Source organism: Papio anubis, chromosome 14 (assembly GCF_008728515.1).
Source record: "Papio anubis isolate 15944 chromosome 14, Panubis1.0, whole genome shotgun sequence".
Classification (NCBI taxonomy): Eukaryota; Metazoa; Chordata; class Mammalia; order Primates; family Cercopithecidae; genus Papio; species Papio anubis.
The window spans coordinates 62,156,374-62,172,024 of NC_044989.1; positions in this window are offsets into that span (position 1 = coordinate 62,156,374).

The window sequence follows — 15,651 nt, forward strand, 5'->3', positions numbered from 1 at the left end:
AAAAATACAAAAAACTAGCCGGGCGCCTGTAGTCCCAGCTACTCTGGAGGCTGAGGCAGGAGAATGGCGTGAACCCGGGAGGCGGAGCTTGCAGTGAGCTGAGATCCGGCCACTGCACTCCAGCCTGGGCGACAGAGCGAGACTCTGTCTCAAAAAAAAAATACAAAAAATTAGCCGGGCATGGTGGCAGGCGCCTGTAGTCCCAGCTACTCAGGAGGCTGAGGCAGGAGAATGGTGTGAACCCGGGAGGTGGAGCTTGCAGTGAACCAAGATCACGCCACTGCACTCCAGCCTGGGTGAGAGAGCAAGACTCTGTCTCAAAAAATAATAATAATAATAATACTCTCTTTTTAATTGTCTTTAGGGGTACTTCATAGAGCCACCCACTTAGATAACCTTCTGTAAATATCCCCAAATTGCATTCCCTACCTCAGTTTATGGACACATAAACTGAAACAGGAAAAAGAATGAACTGGGATAGGTTGAGTATACATTTTTTCCTTCACCTCTATTGACCCTATCTGTATTTCTTCCACTAGCAAAGGCAACAAAAAAAGGGAACAAATAAAGCCCTTCTCTGCAGGTAAAAATATTAGTCCAGAATGATTTGGGGCCATAAAAATGGGATAAAAGTAAGTTGAATTACTCTGACTGGAGGGTGACAACCAATTTGATCTGACCCTTCATCTTTTTCCGTGCTCCAAATCATAAAAATCTAAACATATAACTGCAATAAAATAGGAATGCCATTTGGAATTATTGTGACAATTGTTATAGAGATTAACATTTTAATTGAAAACTTCCTATGTGTAAAAATAGTTTAAACAGGATGACTTAGTTCATTTTCCGTTTCTATAACAGAATACCATAGACTGGGTAATTTATAAAGAACAGACGTTTATTTGACTCGTGGTTCTAGAGACTGGGAAGTCCAAGAGCATAGCACAAGCATCTGACAAGGGTCATCCCACGGCAGAAGAGTGGAAAGGGGAAGCGAGCACATTAGACAGGGAGACAAGATGGGGGCCAAACTTACCCTTTTAGCAGGAGCCCACTCCCAGGACAATGAACCTACTCTTGAAATAATGGCACTAATCCATTCATGAGGGCTCTTTAATCACCTCTTAAAGGCCCCACCTCTTATTTAATACTATCATAATGGCAATTAAGTTTCCAGCACATGAACTTTGGGGGACCTATTTAAACCATAGCACAAGAGATAAGAGGAAATATCAGATGTGAACTAGTTCATTCAAAAGGAATTAATAGTTTTTGCTTTTAAAAAATTCAAATCAGTTGCACCTTTTGGTATTACTCTGTAAAAAACACTTAAAATACATTATACCATGTTACCCTCACAGCAACCCTTGAGGTCAGTTTTAATATTTCCATTTTGTAGAGGAGTCTTAGAGAGGTTATTAACCCAAAGTCACACAAATGACATTGTTGTAATAATAATGGCAAAGTCAGATTCAAACCCAAGCTGACAATTTTTCATCACTTTGTAAATAGATATAACACCCTCAATAATTATTTTACATCACCATTATCTGAAATTAGCTCATTAAGGACTCTAAATCAGATGCTTAACAGCAACCATCTTGTTTTGAAAACCACCCCATTACATTTGTATAGCATTTGTCACAAAGTGTTTTCATTGGATCTTTACCACATCCTCTGAGGTAGGTAGGCAGATGTTATAGAATAGGAAATTGAGGTGCTGAGAGAGGCAGTCACTGCCCCAGGGTAAGGCTAAGTTGGATTTTCACAGTTCAGCATCTCTATATTGAGGAATCTCTATTGTGCTGTGAGTTGTGTGCGTCTACATCAGGGCCCCACACTGGGCTAGAAGCTCTTTGAGGGCTGGTCCTGCCTATGTCCTATTTGTGACCTGGATGCCTAGCCCAGTGTTGATAGCCCATATAGAGTTATGTCACTCCATAAACATTCTAAACAGCTTTATCAAGGTATAAATAGCTATGAAATAATATGAAATATGTATATTGGTCTTTGCCCCTAGGTCCTGACACAGAGCTCTTAAAACCATTGTCAATAGGGACACTAGGAGAATCTTTTGTTATAATATTCAGATTTTTTTTTTTTTTTTTTTGAGACAGAGTCTTGCTCTGTCACCCAGGCTGACGTACAGTGGCACAATCTTGGCTCACTACAACCTCTGCCTCCTGGGTTCAAGCAATTCTGCTGCCTCAGACTCCCAAGCAGCTGGGATTACAGGTGCCCGCCACCAGGCCCAGCTAATTTTTGTATTTTCAGTAGAGATGGGGTTTCACCATGTTGGCCAGGCTGGTCTTGAACTCCCGGCCTCAAGTGATCCACCAGCCTTGGCCTCCCAAAGTGCTAGAACTATAGGCGTGACCACCGCACCTGGCCTTGTCTATACTTAATTTCTATTTTCTCTCCTCTCTCGAACCCACTCCAATCAAGTCTTCCTTCCACTGTTTCACTGAAACTGCACTTACGAAAATCACCAATGACCTCCATGCAGTCAAATCTAAAGGACGAATCTCAGTTCTTATCTTGCTCTGCCTATCAGTAGCATTTGTCTTACCGGTTGGTCTCTTCTTTTTTTTTTTTTTTTTTTTGAGACAGAGTCTCGCTCTGTCGTCCAGGCTGGAGTGCAGTGCTGTGGTCTCGGCTAACTGCAAGCTCCACCTCCCTGGTTCACGCCATTCTCCTGTCTCAGCCTCTCAAGTAGCTGGGACTACAGGCGCCACGCCCGGTTAATTTTTGTTTTGTTTTGTTTTATGTTTTTAGTAGAGACGGGGTTTCACCGTGTTAGCCAGGATGATCTCGATCTCCTGACCTCGTGATCCGCCCGCCTCGGCCTCCCAAAGCGCTGGGATTACAGGCTTGAGCCACCACGCCCAGCTGGTTGGTCTCTTCTACCTGAGACCCTTTCTTCACCTTGTCTCCAAGACACCACCCTCCGTGGTTCTCCTCATACCTCAATTGCATTCCTTCTCTGCATTCTTTGTTGAGGTCTTCTTTATTTTCCTAACCTTTAAAAACTGGTGTACCTGGGTCACATTCCACAGACTTTTTCTCTTCTCTATCTATATATCCTCACTCCTCGCTGTTCTCAACCAGACCATTTATATGTTATTGCCTCCCAAATTCATATATCTAGCTGTCTTCGTCTGTTTTTGCTGCTATAACAAAATAGCACTGACTGGGTAATTTATAAATAATAGAAATTTATTTCTCACAATTTTGGGAGCTGGGAAGTCCCAGCTCAAGGTGCTGAAAGATTCAGTGTATGATAAAGGGCTCTATCTGCTTCCAAGATGCTGTCTTGTTGCTGTGTCCTTTACAAGAGACAAATGCTGTGTCCTTACATGGAAGAAGAGATGAAAGGGCCAGGCAGCTTTTACAAGGGCATTAATCCCATTCAGGAGGGCAGAGCCCTCATGGCCTAATCACCTCCCAAAGACCCCACCTCTTAATGCCATCTCCTTGGGGTTTAAGTTCCACACATATGAATTTTGGAGGGACACATACATTCAAACAATAGCACTAGCCCAACTTCTTACCCAAATTCTAGAAATATGCATTTATCCAGCAGGCTATGTGACATCTCTATTTGGATGTCTACAGGCATCTAAACAAGCCAAAAACAAAACTCCTGATCTTCTGAAGAGCCTCATATTGCTTTTCATTCAGCTCACCATTTCATAAAAGTAGTAACTCCTTTCTTCCACTTGTTCAGGCCCAAATCTGGGAATCTATCTTGACTCTTACTCCTCCTCTCACGTCCCACATGCACTCCATTAGAATACCCAGTAAGCCATTCCTGCAAAACTTATTCATAGTTGGACTGCTTCTTATTACTCCTGCTCTGCCAGTTTAGTCCAAACCACCATCATTGCTTGCCTGAATCATTGCGGTAGCCTCACAATTGGTGCTCCACTTCTATCCACATCCCCCTCACTCGATTTTTTACCCAGTGAAGTGATACTTTTAATATTCAAATTAGATCATGTTCGTTTTCTGTTTGAAACTCTCCTGTGGTTTCCCATTCTACTCAGGGTGAAATAAGCTCTTCTATGATATGCGTCTACCACCAGGATCTCCACCCACTCTTATCTCATTTCCTATAGCTCTCCAGTGTTCACCCTACTCTGTCCACAATGGTATCCTTGCTATTCTTCAGTTACGTCAAGCACACCCCATCTCAGAATCTTTGTACTTCTAATATTCTCCAGACATTCACAGGTAATACCCTAACTTCCTTAATAGCTAGGCCTTTCCTAACTACCCCCTTATAAAATAAATTTTCTCATCTCTCTCTGTCCCCTTATCTTGATTTTTTTTTTTTTAATTAGCTGCCTCAGGACATCTTCGAATATCTTAATTTATTATTCTTCATAGCATTATTTTAAAATGTTTCATTTTAAAATAATTATAGAGTCATACGTAGTTGTAAAAAATTATACCAAGATTCTGTGTACCCTTTATTCAGTTTCCTACAATGGTCACATTTTACAAAACTGTAGTGAACTATCACGACTAAGAAATTGACATTGCTACAGTCAAGATACAGAGTATTTCCACAGTTCCACCACCTCAGAATCCTTCGTGCTGCCCTTTTATAGCCACATCCACTTCCCTTAACCCCTGACAACCACTAATCTGTTCTCTATTTCTATCATTTTGTTTTCGTTTTTGTTTTTGTTTTTGTTTTTTTTTGAGACGGAGTCTCGCTCTGTCGCCCAGGCTAGAGTGCAGTGGCCGGATCTCAGCTCACTGCAAGCTCCGCCTCCCGGGTTTACGCCATTCTCCTGCCTCAGCCTCCCAAGTAGCTGGGATTACAGGCGCCCACCACCTCGCCCGGCTAGTTTTTTGTATTTTTTAGTAGAGACGGGGTTTCACCGGGTTAGCCAGGATGGTCTCGATCTCCTGACCTTGTGATCCGCCCGTCTCGGCCTCCCAAAGTGCTGGGATTACAGGCTTGAGCCACCGCGCCCGGCCTTATTTCTATCATTTTGTTACTTCAAGAATGTTATATAGCCCAGGCACAGTGGCTCACTTTTGTAATCACAGCACTTCGGGAGGCGGAGGTGGGCGGATCACTTGAGGTCAGGAATTCAAGACCAGCCTGGCCAACACGGTGAAACCCCATCTCTACTAAAAATACAAAAATTAGCCAGGCATAGTGGCAACGAGCCTATAATCCCAGCTACTCGGGAGGTTGAGGTAGGAGAATCACTTGAACCCGGGAGGCGGAGGTTGCAGTGAGCAGAACTCTAGCCTGGGCGACAGAGCAAGATCCATCTCAAAAAAAACCACAACACAGATTCCTGGGCTCCATCTCCAGAGTTATGGATTCAGTAGGTCTGGGGTAAGGGTCGAGAATCTGAATTTCTGACTAGTTCCCTGATGATGCTGATGCTGCTGATTCATGGACCACACTTTGAAAATAACTGTCTTAGAACATTTTAAAATTTCCCTCCTCATCTTCACCTGCCTGACTTATTACTTAACCTGTAGTCCTTCCCTCAGCTCAATACATGGTGTTCCATGGCACACTGGACTTACCTTATCACCTATCATACTCTACCGTAAAATCTTATTAATAAGTGTTTCTTGCTCACCAGACTGTATCCTCAACACCTAGCATAGAGTCTGGCACAGAATAGGCACTCAATTTATATGATGACTGAATAAATTCCTTAATTTTGACAATTTAATAGATTCAACTGAAGCAATATCTGTACAGCCATACAGTATTTAGAAGAAAACGCTCCTATGTACTAGAAATAAAAAATGAAAACATCAAGGCAAGGATCTCTTGATTGATAGGTTTAAGGAAAAATACATCAAGGTTTTTTTAGTTAAGATTTGCTGGGAAGTTTTTGTGTTTGTTGCAATTCATTTCAACCAAAACACCAGACTGAAATAATGATGGACAACAAAGGTCAAGAATGCAAGTTGATTTAAAAAAAAAAAAAAAAAAAAAAAAAACAACCTATTATTTTTTCAATAATTGCTTCAAAGTCTGTATTTTGTTCTACTAAAAGTGCACTCTTGCTGGGCGTGATGGCTCACAGCTATAATCCCAGCACTTTGGGAGGCTGAGGTGGGTGGATCACGTGAGGTCAGGAGTTAGAGACCAGCCTGGCCAAATTGATAAAACCCTGTCTCTACTAAAAATACAAAAATTTGCCAGGCATGGTGGCGGGTGCTTGTAATTCCGGCTACTTGGGAGGCTGAGGCAGGTGAATCGCTTAAACCCGGGAGGCAGAGATTGCAGTGAGTTGAGATTGTGCCATTGCACTCCAGCCTGTGCAGTGGAGCAATACTCTGTCTCAAAAAAAAAGAAAAAAAAAAAAAGTACACTCTTTGCCTTCAGACTAAACACCCCAAACCACAAGACTATCTAACACAACCAAGTCTTGAAAACAACTCTTTGACTCACACCTGGCCAGATGCTGAAATCTGAACGTATTTGCTTGTAGAGGTCTACAAACTATTGTCTAAAATTTCAAAATAAAGAAAAAAACTCTAGAAACCTAAAGTTTTTCATAAGTTCGTGGCAAACTCATTTAGCAGCAAGATCTGAGCTAAACAGATGTGTATATGTTTCTAGCCTTTGTTTATCCTACGTATGGTTAATACTAATGCATTTTTTGCATGCATATTTTGGTTTGATAGCAAGATACTGCTCCAGATCCTGCTGGGCTGTTACAGAATATATGGGATATGCATTATATTCCTGTCTAAAATCCTGACAACTCTCAGTTCTGAAACACATCTGGCAAGAAAGAATTTGGATACAGGATTATGTGCCTATGCTAAGAATGAGATACGAATTTCTCTTAATCTCTGTTATTTATCTACTGTATTCCAAATATTTATCCAAATATACCCTCTGTTATCTTATTGCTTCATATGTGAAAATTTGTCTTGAAAGTAGTTTTCTTCATTTTATCTATTTTAATATCAGTTAAATGTGTTGGAAATTCAATGTTCCCATTCATATGTTAGACTTTCTTTTTAAATCAGATTATAGGGAATTCTATACTTCTTTGGGATCCCTGTGGCTCACTTCCATCAGATGAATCATCGTCATCCTCATATGAATCATCGCCAGAACAATTTCAAAGTATAGAACTAAAAGATATATCTAGTGGATAACATTATTTTGGAATGCATTTGGAAGATTAATGTCACATTTATAAGCCATTGACATTTGGCAGTCTCAACAGATGAAAGCCTAATTTTTGCAGATTAAGATGTGAAGGGGGCAATGACAAACTGAAATTATCGCAAAGAGAAAAAAAAACCCACCTAAAATATATTTAGGAATGAACCAAACAAGAAATGTGTGGATCTGTGTGAAGAAAATGCTACTGGGAAACTTTAAAAGAAAACTTGGGTAAATGGAGGACCACATGTTTTCAGGTGGCATATTTAGTCTCAAAACAAAGAGCAGTCAGGTGAGCTTAAATTGAAAGAGGGGTCTATTTGTTTTGGTGTTTGTTTGTTTTGTTTTTTTTTGTTTTTGAGATGGAGTCTTGCTCTGTCGCCCAGGCTGGAGTACATTATGATCTCGGCTGACTGCAACCTCCACCTCCCAGGTTCAAGTGACTCTTCTGCCTCAGCCTCCCGAGTAACTGGGATTACAGCCATGTGCTACCACGCCTGGCTAATTTTTGTATTTTTAGTAGAGACGGGGTTTCACCATATTGGCCAGGCTGGTCTCGAACTCCTGACCTCATGATCCCCTGCCTTGGCCTCTCAAAGTGCTGGGATTATAGGTATGAGCCACCAAGTCTGGGCAAAAAGGGGTCTATTTGAAGGAGGAAGGGTACCTTGTGGAGATCCCTAAGAGTGGATAGGGCAGTAGAGACTTAGTAGTGACAAGCTAGGACCTGGAAAGCCCCAGAACCCAGGGCAGGTAATCCATCATCCCCCTCTGTCGCCACAGGACTTCGAAACTGCTTCTTTGTGAATCTGCTTCTTTCTGCAGCCTTGCTTTCTCTGTAATACATACATGTGGATCAAACATCTCTCCCTCCTTTTCCCTTACTTTCTAGGTCAAGAGACCAGTTAAAACTATGTAACTGCACATTTCCAGGAAAGAATCTGATTGGACCAGCTTGAATCGGTTTTCTACCCACCCCTAGTCCACATTTCCGGGAAAGAGAATCTGATTGGACCAGCTTGAATCAGTTTTCTACCTGCCTCTATTCCAATCAGCTATGGCAAGGGAGAAGCGGGTTAATAAAGGATAAGGATGCCAACTGGGACGTGGGGGAGTGGTGGAGGCAAACTGACTGGCATGTTCATTATAAACATATGAACAGTTCCATATTGTGGAGAGGCAATAGGACAAGAGCACAGGCTCTGGGGTCAAACTGCCTAGCTTTGACTTTTGACCTCGCCACTTAGCAGCTTGACTTTGGACAAATTATTCAATTTCTTTTTCTTTTTTTTTTTTTTTTGAGATGGAGTCAGTCTCGCTGTCACCCAGGTGGGAATGCAGTGGCGCTGTCTTGGCTCACTGCAACCTCCACCTCCCAGGTTCAAGCGATTCTCCTGCCTCGGCCTCCTGAGTAACTGGGACTACGGGCAGGTGCCACCACACCCGGCTAATTTTTTGTATTTTTAGTAGAGACAGGGTTTCACCATGTTAGCCAGGATGGTCTTGATCTCCTGACCTCCTGATCCGCCCACCTCGGCCTCCCAAAGTCCTGGAATTACAGGCAAGAGTCAATGCGCGTGGCCAAATTATTCAATTTCTTTATGCCTCGGTTATCCCATCTGTAAAATGAGGGTGATAATAGAGTTGTGTGGATTACATAACACAAATAAGGCACTTCGTAGTTTACATATTTATTACTTTTATAAAGATATCCATTGCCCCTAAATTTATCAATAAAAGTAACTGCAATCGCAATCAAAGTTACAGTTTTTTTTTGTTTTTTTTTTTTGGACAGAGTTTTGCTCTTGTTGCCCAGGCTGGAGTGCAATGGTGTGATCTCGGCTCACTGCAACTTCCAACTCTCGGGTTCAAGCGATTCTCCTGCCTCCATCTCCCAAGTAGGTGGGATTACAGGCATGCACCACCACGCCCGGCTAATTTGGTATTTTTAGTAGAGATGGGGGTTTCTCCATATTGGTGAGGCTGGTCTCGAACTCCCGACCTCAGGTAATCCACCTGCCTCGGCCTCCCAAAGTGCTGGGATTACAGGCATGAGCCACCACGCCCGGCCACAATTCTTTTCTAATTTGACAAAGTTTAAAGTTACCATGGAAGAAATAATGTATCTCTGGAGAGGATGGCAGGGATATCCTCTGCCATCCTGGGAAGAGCACACAGATTTATACACTATTGGTAATGTTCTAGGTTAAGTTGAGGTTGGCTTCATATTATTATGCTTTTAAACTTACATATATCACAAAATTATATTTTACATGTGTTAAATATATTTTTAAAGACTAGTAAGCAGAGATTTATCCCATCAGAAATGTTTAAATAATCTAAAGGTATGTTAAAACAGTATTACTGCCCAGTAGCAGATAAATCAGTGAAACAGAAAAAGTACATATGGACATTTAGTACAGTCATCCCATGGTAACTATGTGCGACTGTTTCCAGGAACCCCCGTGGATAATAAGTCCATTACATAAAATGTAATATTTGCATATAACCTACCCACATCCATCCTCCTGTATACTTCAAATCACTCTAGATTACTTATAATACCTAACGCAATGTAAATGCATAGCATTTGTGCTGGAATTACAGGCGTGAGCCACTGCGCCTGGCAAATTATTTTTTTTAAACTCTAAAAATGCTAGAAGAAAATACAGGTAACCATGACATCAAAGCTAGAAACAAAGCTAGAAATGAGTCTAATGACTCATTAGACATAACTACATAAAAATTAAAAACTTTCCTCAGTAAAAACAAAACAAAAAACCATACGTGATATTAAAAGATTAATTTAAAAAACAGGAAAAATATCTGTAAATATCTCAATCAAAGGTTAATATTTCTAATATACAAAAAGCACTTGCAATTTCTAAAATATGAATATTTCATTTTAAAAATAGGCAGAAGTCATGAACCAGCAATTCACAAAAATAGAGCCAATAATTATATGAAAGATGTTCAGTTTTACACGTAGGCAACAAACTGCAAATTAAAACAGGGCTTTTTTAAAGAGATGATAAAGATCAGGAAGATTGACAATATCTAAGATTAGCAAGGAGATGCAGACAGCATATTCGTTCTCATACTGTTAATGGAAAAGTAGTAAATAGGTTTCCAGGGGAGCGTCTGGTAATATCATTTAGAATCTTACAAACGTGCATTTTCCTTGATCCAGTAATTTTACTTCTATGAATTTATTGTAAGAAAATAATCAAGGACATATACAGATTTACATATAAGAATATTCATCTAGGATTGTAGACCTGAAAAGCTGTCAATACCCGAAAAGTCCAACAACTTAGGGACTGGTTGAACAAATTATATCCATACAGCCATTAAAAATGATTCTGTAGGCTGCGGTGGCTCATGCCCACCATCCCAGCACTTTGGAAGCCTGAGGTGGGAGGATCACTTGAGCCCAGGAGTTCAAGACCAGCCTGGGCAACAGGGCAAGACCCCATCTCTTAAAAAAAATATATATATATAAAATATATATATTGAGATTTTACATATACAATGTGTATATATTACATATTATACATATATTATACATATATTATACATATATTATATTACACACATACATTATATATAATGTATACACACGTATACATATATATATATATAAAAAATCTATTTTAATTTACCTGCAAAGACATTACTGGGAGACAACGCTGTTACGTTTTCCTATTTTAAAAAACCAAACATCTTTACGTGTATGTATGAAAACTCTAAATTTATGTAGCAATATGTTAATAGTATTATCCATGGTGGCAAGAATGAGAGTTTAAGTTTCTTTTATAAACATGTATGTACTATTGAACTACTGCTATTACAGGGAGCAGGCATTTTTTAAAAGCACTATTCTTACAATCAGGAAATACAGGACACTACTTCGCGGGGGAAGACGGACACTGGGAAGAGTCCACGCCGGCGAAGGCAGGCGAAGACCGGGCTCGCTGACGCCCTCCGTCGCCCGCGCCTCTTCCCACAGCTCTCGGAGGAGCCCAGCGACCGGAAACACGCCACGCCGGGCCTCAGGAATTCTGGGCATGGGACGGACAGCTCGTGACCTCAGAAGGAGGAAAACGGTCACCTTCTGAAAGAAACACGAACTCCTTTTTCCTGTATCAGAACACTTCTCATTCCCCTGAGCGCGGCGTTTCTATCCTGAGGTGTTGGGAGGAGGTTCGAGGTGGGCGGGGTGACGGTTTTCTCTTGGAAATGAAAAACAGCCTTTCCCGCTACCCCCGCCCGCTCACACAAGAGAGGCTTGGAGTCCGCCCCACGGAAAGCCGTTTCTATGGGTGACGACGTATGGTAACGCGTCTAAGGCGACGTCGGCGAGGGGACTATTGTGCTCCCAAAGTCGTCCTCAAAGGAGGACAGAAGTTTCGGGGGGCCGGGGGCGTAGAGGCGAGGCACGATCTGATTGGCCCGTGGCTCCGCAACGAGGGGGCTGGACGGGGCGGAAGTACGGGCGTGCGCAGGGGCGTCCCCGCGGCGTCCCCGCGCGCCGGCTAGTCTCTCTCACGCCCTTGCGGGTGCGCAGGTCTCTAAACTGGGCGGAGCGAGGGAAGTGATGTGTGGCTTCCGGAAGGAGGCGCGTAAATCTTCCCCCATAAGTAACAAGTCGCGGTAGTCCAGCGAGGCCTTCTTACGAGACCAAGCCCTTGGTGGGTGTGGCACTGGCGAACCCGAGGAATGAGAAAGGAGGCCCGGCAGAAAGTTCGGGTCAGCTGCTGGCCGCTCCAGGTGTAGCCTAGGGCGGGGAGGGATTGACTTCCCGGAACATCCTGGGGTAAAGACCTCGCAGAACAGCGAAACCGCTGAGGGACTGTTGGGTGGAGAGGCCTTGGAGACGGACAGGCCCACACACTCCCTTTCCTCGTGAGGGTCACCGACCCGCCTACTTGGGAACCAGATAGACCTGACGGTTGTGTTTGCGGGGTGGAGGTTGATGACCAGTTGTTGAGTGAATAGCAGAGACATTTGCGTAGGAGTGTTGATGCAAGATTTTTTATTTTATTTTATTTTTGAGATGGAGTCTCGCTGTCTCCCAGGGTGTAGTGTAGTGGCGGGATCTCGGCTTATTCCAACCTCCGCCTCACGGGTTCAAGCGATTCTCCTGCCTCAGCCTCCCGAGTAGTTGGTACTACAGGCATGTGCCACCACGCCCGGCTGATTTTTGTATTTTTAGTAGAGACGGGGTTTCACCATATTGGCCAGGCTGGTCTCGAACTCCTGACCTCAGGTGATCCACCCGCCTCAGCCTCCCAAAGTTGCTGGGATTACAGGCTTGAGCCACTGCCCCCCAGCCTTCTCCCTGCCCCCGCCCCCCAGACGGAGTTTAGCTTTTGTTGCCCAGGCTGGAGTGCAATGGCGCGATCTCGGCTCGCTGCAACCCCCACCTCCTGGCTTCAAGTGATTGTCTTGCCTCAGCCTCCCAAGTAGCTGGGATGACAAGCACCTGCCACCAAGCCCAGCTAAATGTTTTTGTATTTTTGGTAGAGACAGGGTTTCATCATGTTGACCAGGCTGTCTTGGACTCCTGACCACAGGTGATCTACCCGCCTCGGCCTCCCAAAGTGCTCGGATTGCGGGCGTGAGCCACCACGCTTGGCCTGCAGGCTGTATATTCATCAGCAGCCCTGGCATCAGCTTCTGGTGAGAACCTCAGGAAGCTTCCACTCATGGTAGAAGGTGAAGGGAAGCCAGTGTGTCACACAGCAAGAGGGGGAGCAAGAGGAAAGGAGGTGCCAGGCTCTTTTTAACAATCAGTTCTCAGAGATTGAGTGAGAACTCATTACTGCAAGGATAGCACCAAGCTATTCATGAGAGATCTGCCCCCATTACTCAAACAACTCCCACTAGGCCTCACCTCCAGTGTTGGGAATCAAGTTTCAACATGAGATTTGGAGAGGAGAAATATCCAAACTGTATTGGGATTCAGCATGTGAATTGGGGGGTGGGGGCACAGACGTTCAATCCATAGTAGTTATTTTTGGTGACCTACCATTTTCATTTTTAGAGAAACAGTTCTTTTTCACTTTTACTTAGCTAACTTTTCTGATATGAATAAAATTGCATATTTGTAATAACGAATATGAGTGACATACACAGATTAGGTACAAACAAACTTTCCTGGTAAGCAAAAATCTCAGCTGGTAAGAGCAGAAGTGCATGGGCCTATTAAGTAGCCTACAACTTTACTATAGCCTGCAGTGTGCTGCATGTTCTATGTGAATTTGCTTTACAGAGGGAATGAGCAAGATTGATTAATCCAGGCTTAGACAAGTGGCCTCTAAAGTGAGCTTATGTTGCTCCACTGTTTTTCCAAACTCCCAGGTTAGAAACTCTTGTGTTTCTACTTGATATAGGAGTACTTGATATAGGAGTAAATTCATAGGATAAATTTCTAGCTTTGTACCTTTCTTTCATTTGATTAAACGTTATGAAATATGTACTATATGATGAGCCCTGTTCTAAACCCTAAGGATTCAAAGATGAGTAAGACATGGTTCCTGCTCTTGAAAATTTCAGTATAGTAGTATAATTCTCAAAGCTGCCCAAAGGTACAATGACTACATATGCACATGTTAACAACAGGGCCTCTAACTACAATGTATACATGTAAGTCACCGGGGTGCCAGTAAAAATACTTATTTCCACTTTACTTCTGTGAACCTCCTCCCTATAACCCATATCTGATCACAAGAGAAAGACAAATTCCAATAAAGGAGAATCCTGCCTGACCAGGGCTTTTCAAAACTGTCAATATCATCAAAAACAAGGAAAGTTTGAGATAATGGCATCATCCAAAGGAGCCTAAGACAACCACCTAAATTTAAACGTGGTACCCTGGACAGGATCCTGGAACAAAAAAAGGATATTAGGTAAAAAGGCAATCTGAATAAACTATGAACTTTAGTTAATAAGAATTTATCAATATTGGTTCATTAATTGTAATGAATGTTCCATTAATGTAAGATGTTAATAGTAAGGGGAACTGTAGTGGGTAGGGAAGGATATGAGAACTATACTATCTGCTCAATTTTTCTGTAATTCTAAAATTGTTCTAAAAAATAAAGTGTGGCTGGGTACAGTGGCTCATGCCTGTATTCCCAGCACTTTGGGAGGCCAAGCTGGGCGGATCACCTAAGGTCAGGAATTTGAGACCAGCCTGGCCAACATGGTGAAACCCTGTATCTACTAAAAATACAAAAATTAGTGGGGCGAGAGGGCGGCTACTGAGAAGGCTAAGGCAGGAGGATCGCTTGAACTCAGGAGGTGGAGGTTGTAGTGAGGCAAGATCACACCACTCCATTCCAGCCTAGGTGACAGAGTGAGACTCCATCTCAAAAAATAATAATAAATAAATAATAAAATTTACTAGCCAGGCATAGTGGTGCCCACCTATCATCCCAGCTACTTGGGAGTCTGAGGTGGGAGAATCACTTGAGCCCAAGAGTTCAAGGCCAGCCTGGGCAACATAGTGAAAACCTGTCTCTTAAAAAATTATTTAAAATTAAAAAATAAAGTTTATTAATTTAAAAGTATGTATATTCTTGTGCTTCTCCCCTGGATTCAATAATTCAGAGATGACTGGAACTCTAAATTATTGATAATACGAATCATTATGAAGTAGGGGATTCACCCAACACTTTGAGAAATACTGCAGATTTAGAGTAATGTAAGTTTCCACAGAAATTGGAGGCCCTAATGAATGACAATATGAGTGTGTTAGCAATAGTGACTTATTCAGGCTATCTCAATGGAGATTTATTACAAGACTGTGTGAGTCAATAAGAGACAGAAGAATCCCACAGAAATCCTAGAGCAGTAATCAAAGCACAGACAAGTCCCATGGAGACGGAAATCACAGGATCCATCTCTAAAACTACATTATTTTGGTAATCCTTCAGTTGCAGTTTGGATACTCTTTAAGAGTGGTATTCCACTTTAACATGATTCAGCTATTCTCTTGATCACTACTACCCTTGGAGGCATTTTCCCCTGCTTCTCTCGCTGCTGACTAAATTTTCTTCACATTTCCCAGTTCTCATGGCCAAACTCAGAATCCTATTTCTTTGTCATCATTTGTCACCTCCTGCTTGGGCAGCTTCCTTGGTTCACTGCAAAGCAAAAGAGGAATGCAAGGTAGTGTGGCCAGGCTGGAACTACTGACCTCAGGCAATCCACCCACCTCAGCCTCACAAAGTGCTGGGATTACAGGCCTGAGCCACTGTGCTCGGCCTTGTTGATATTCTCTCTTCAAGTGACCAGAGTGTTAAAAATTTTTGAAAGCCTTCATTTCCAATTTTATGTTAGTATTATTGTTATATGGAATAGAAATAACAATTGCTGGAGTAATATAAATTTATTTTAAATTTATAAATATAGTTTTTTTAAAAAAATTACATTTATAAATGTATTTGAAGAGTTTACTATGAAGTCAATAATTAAAAGCT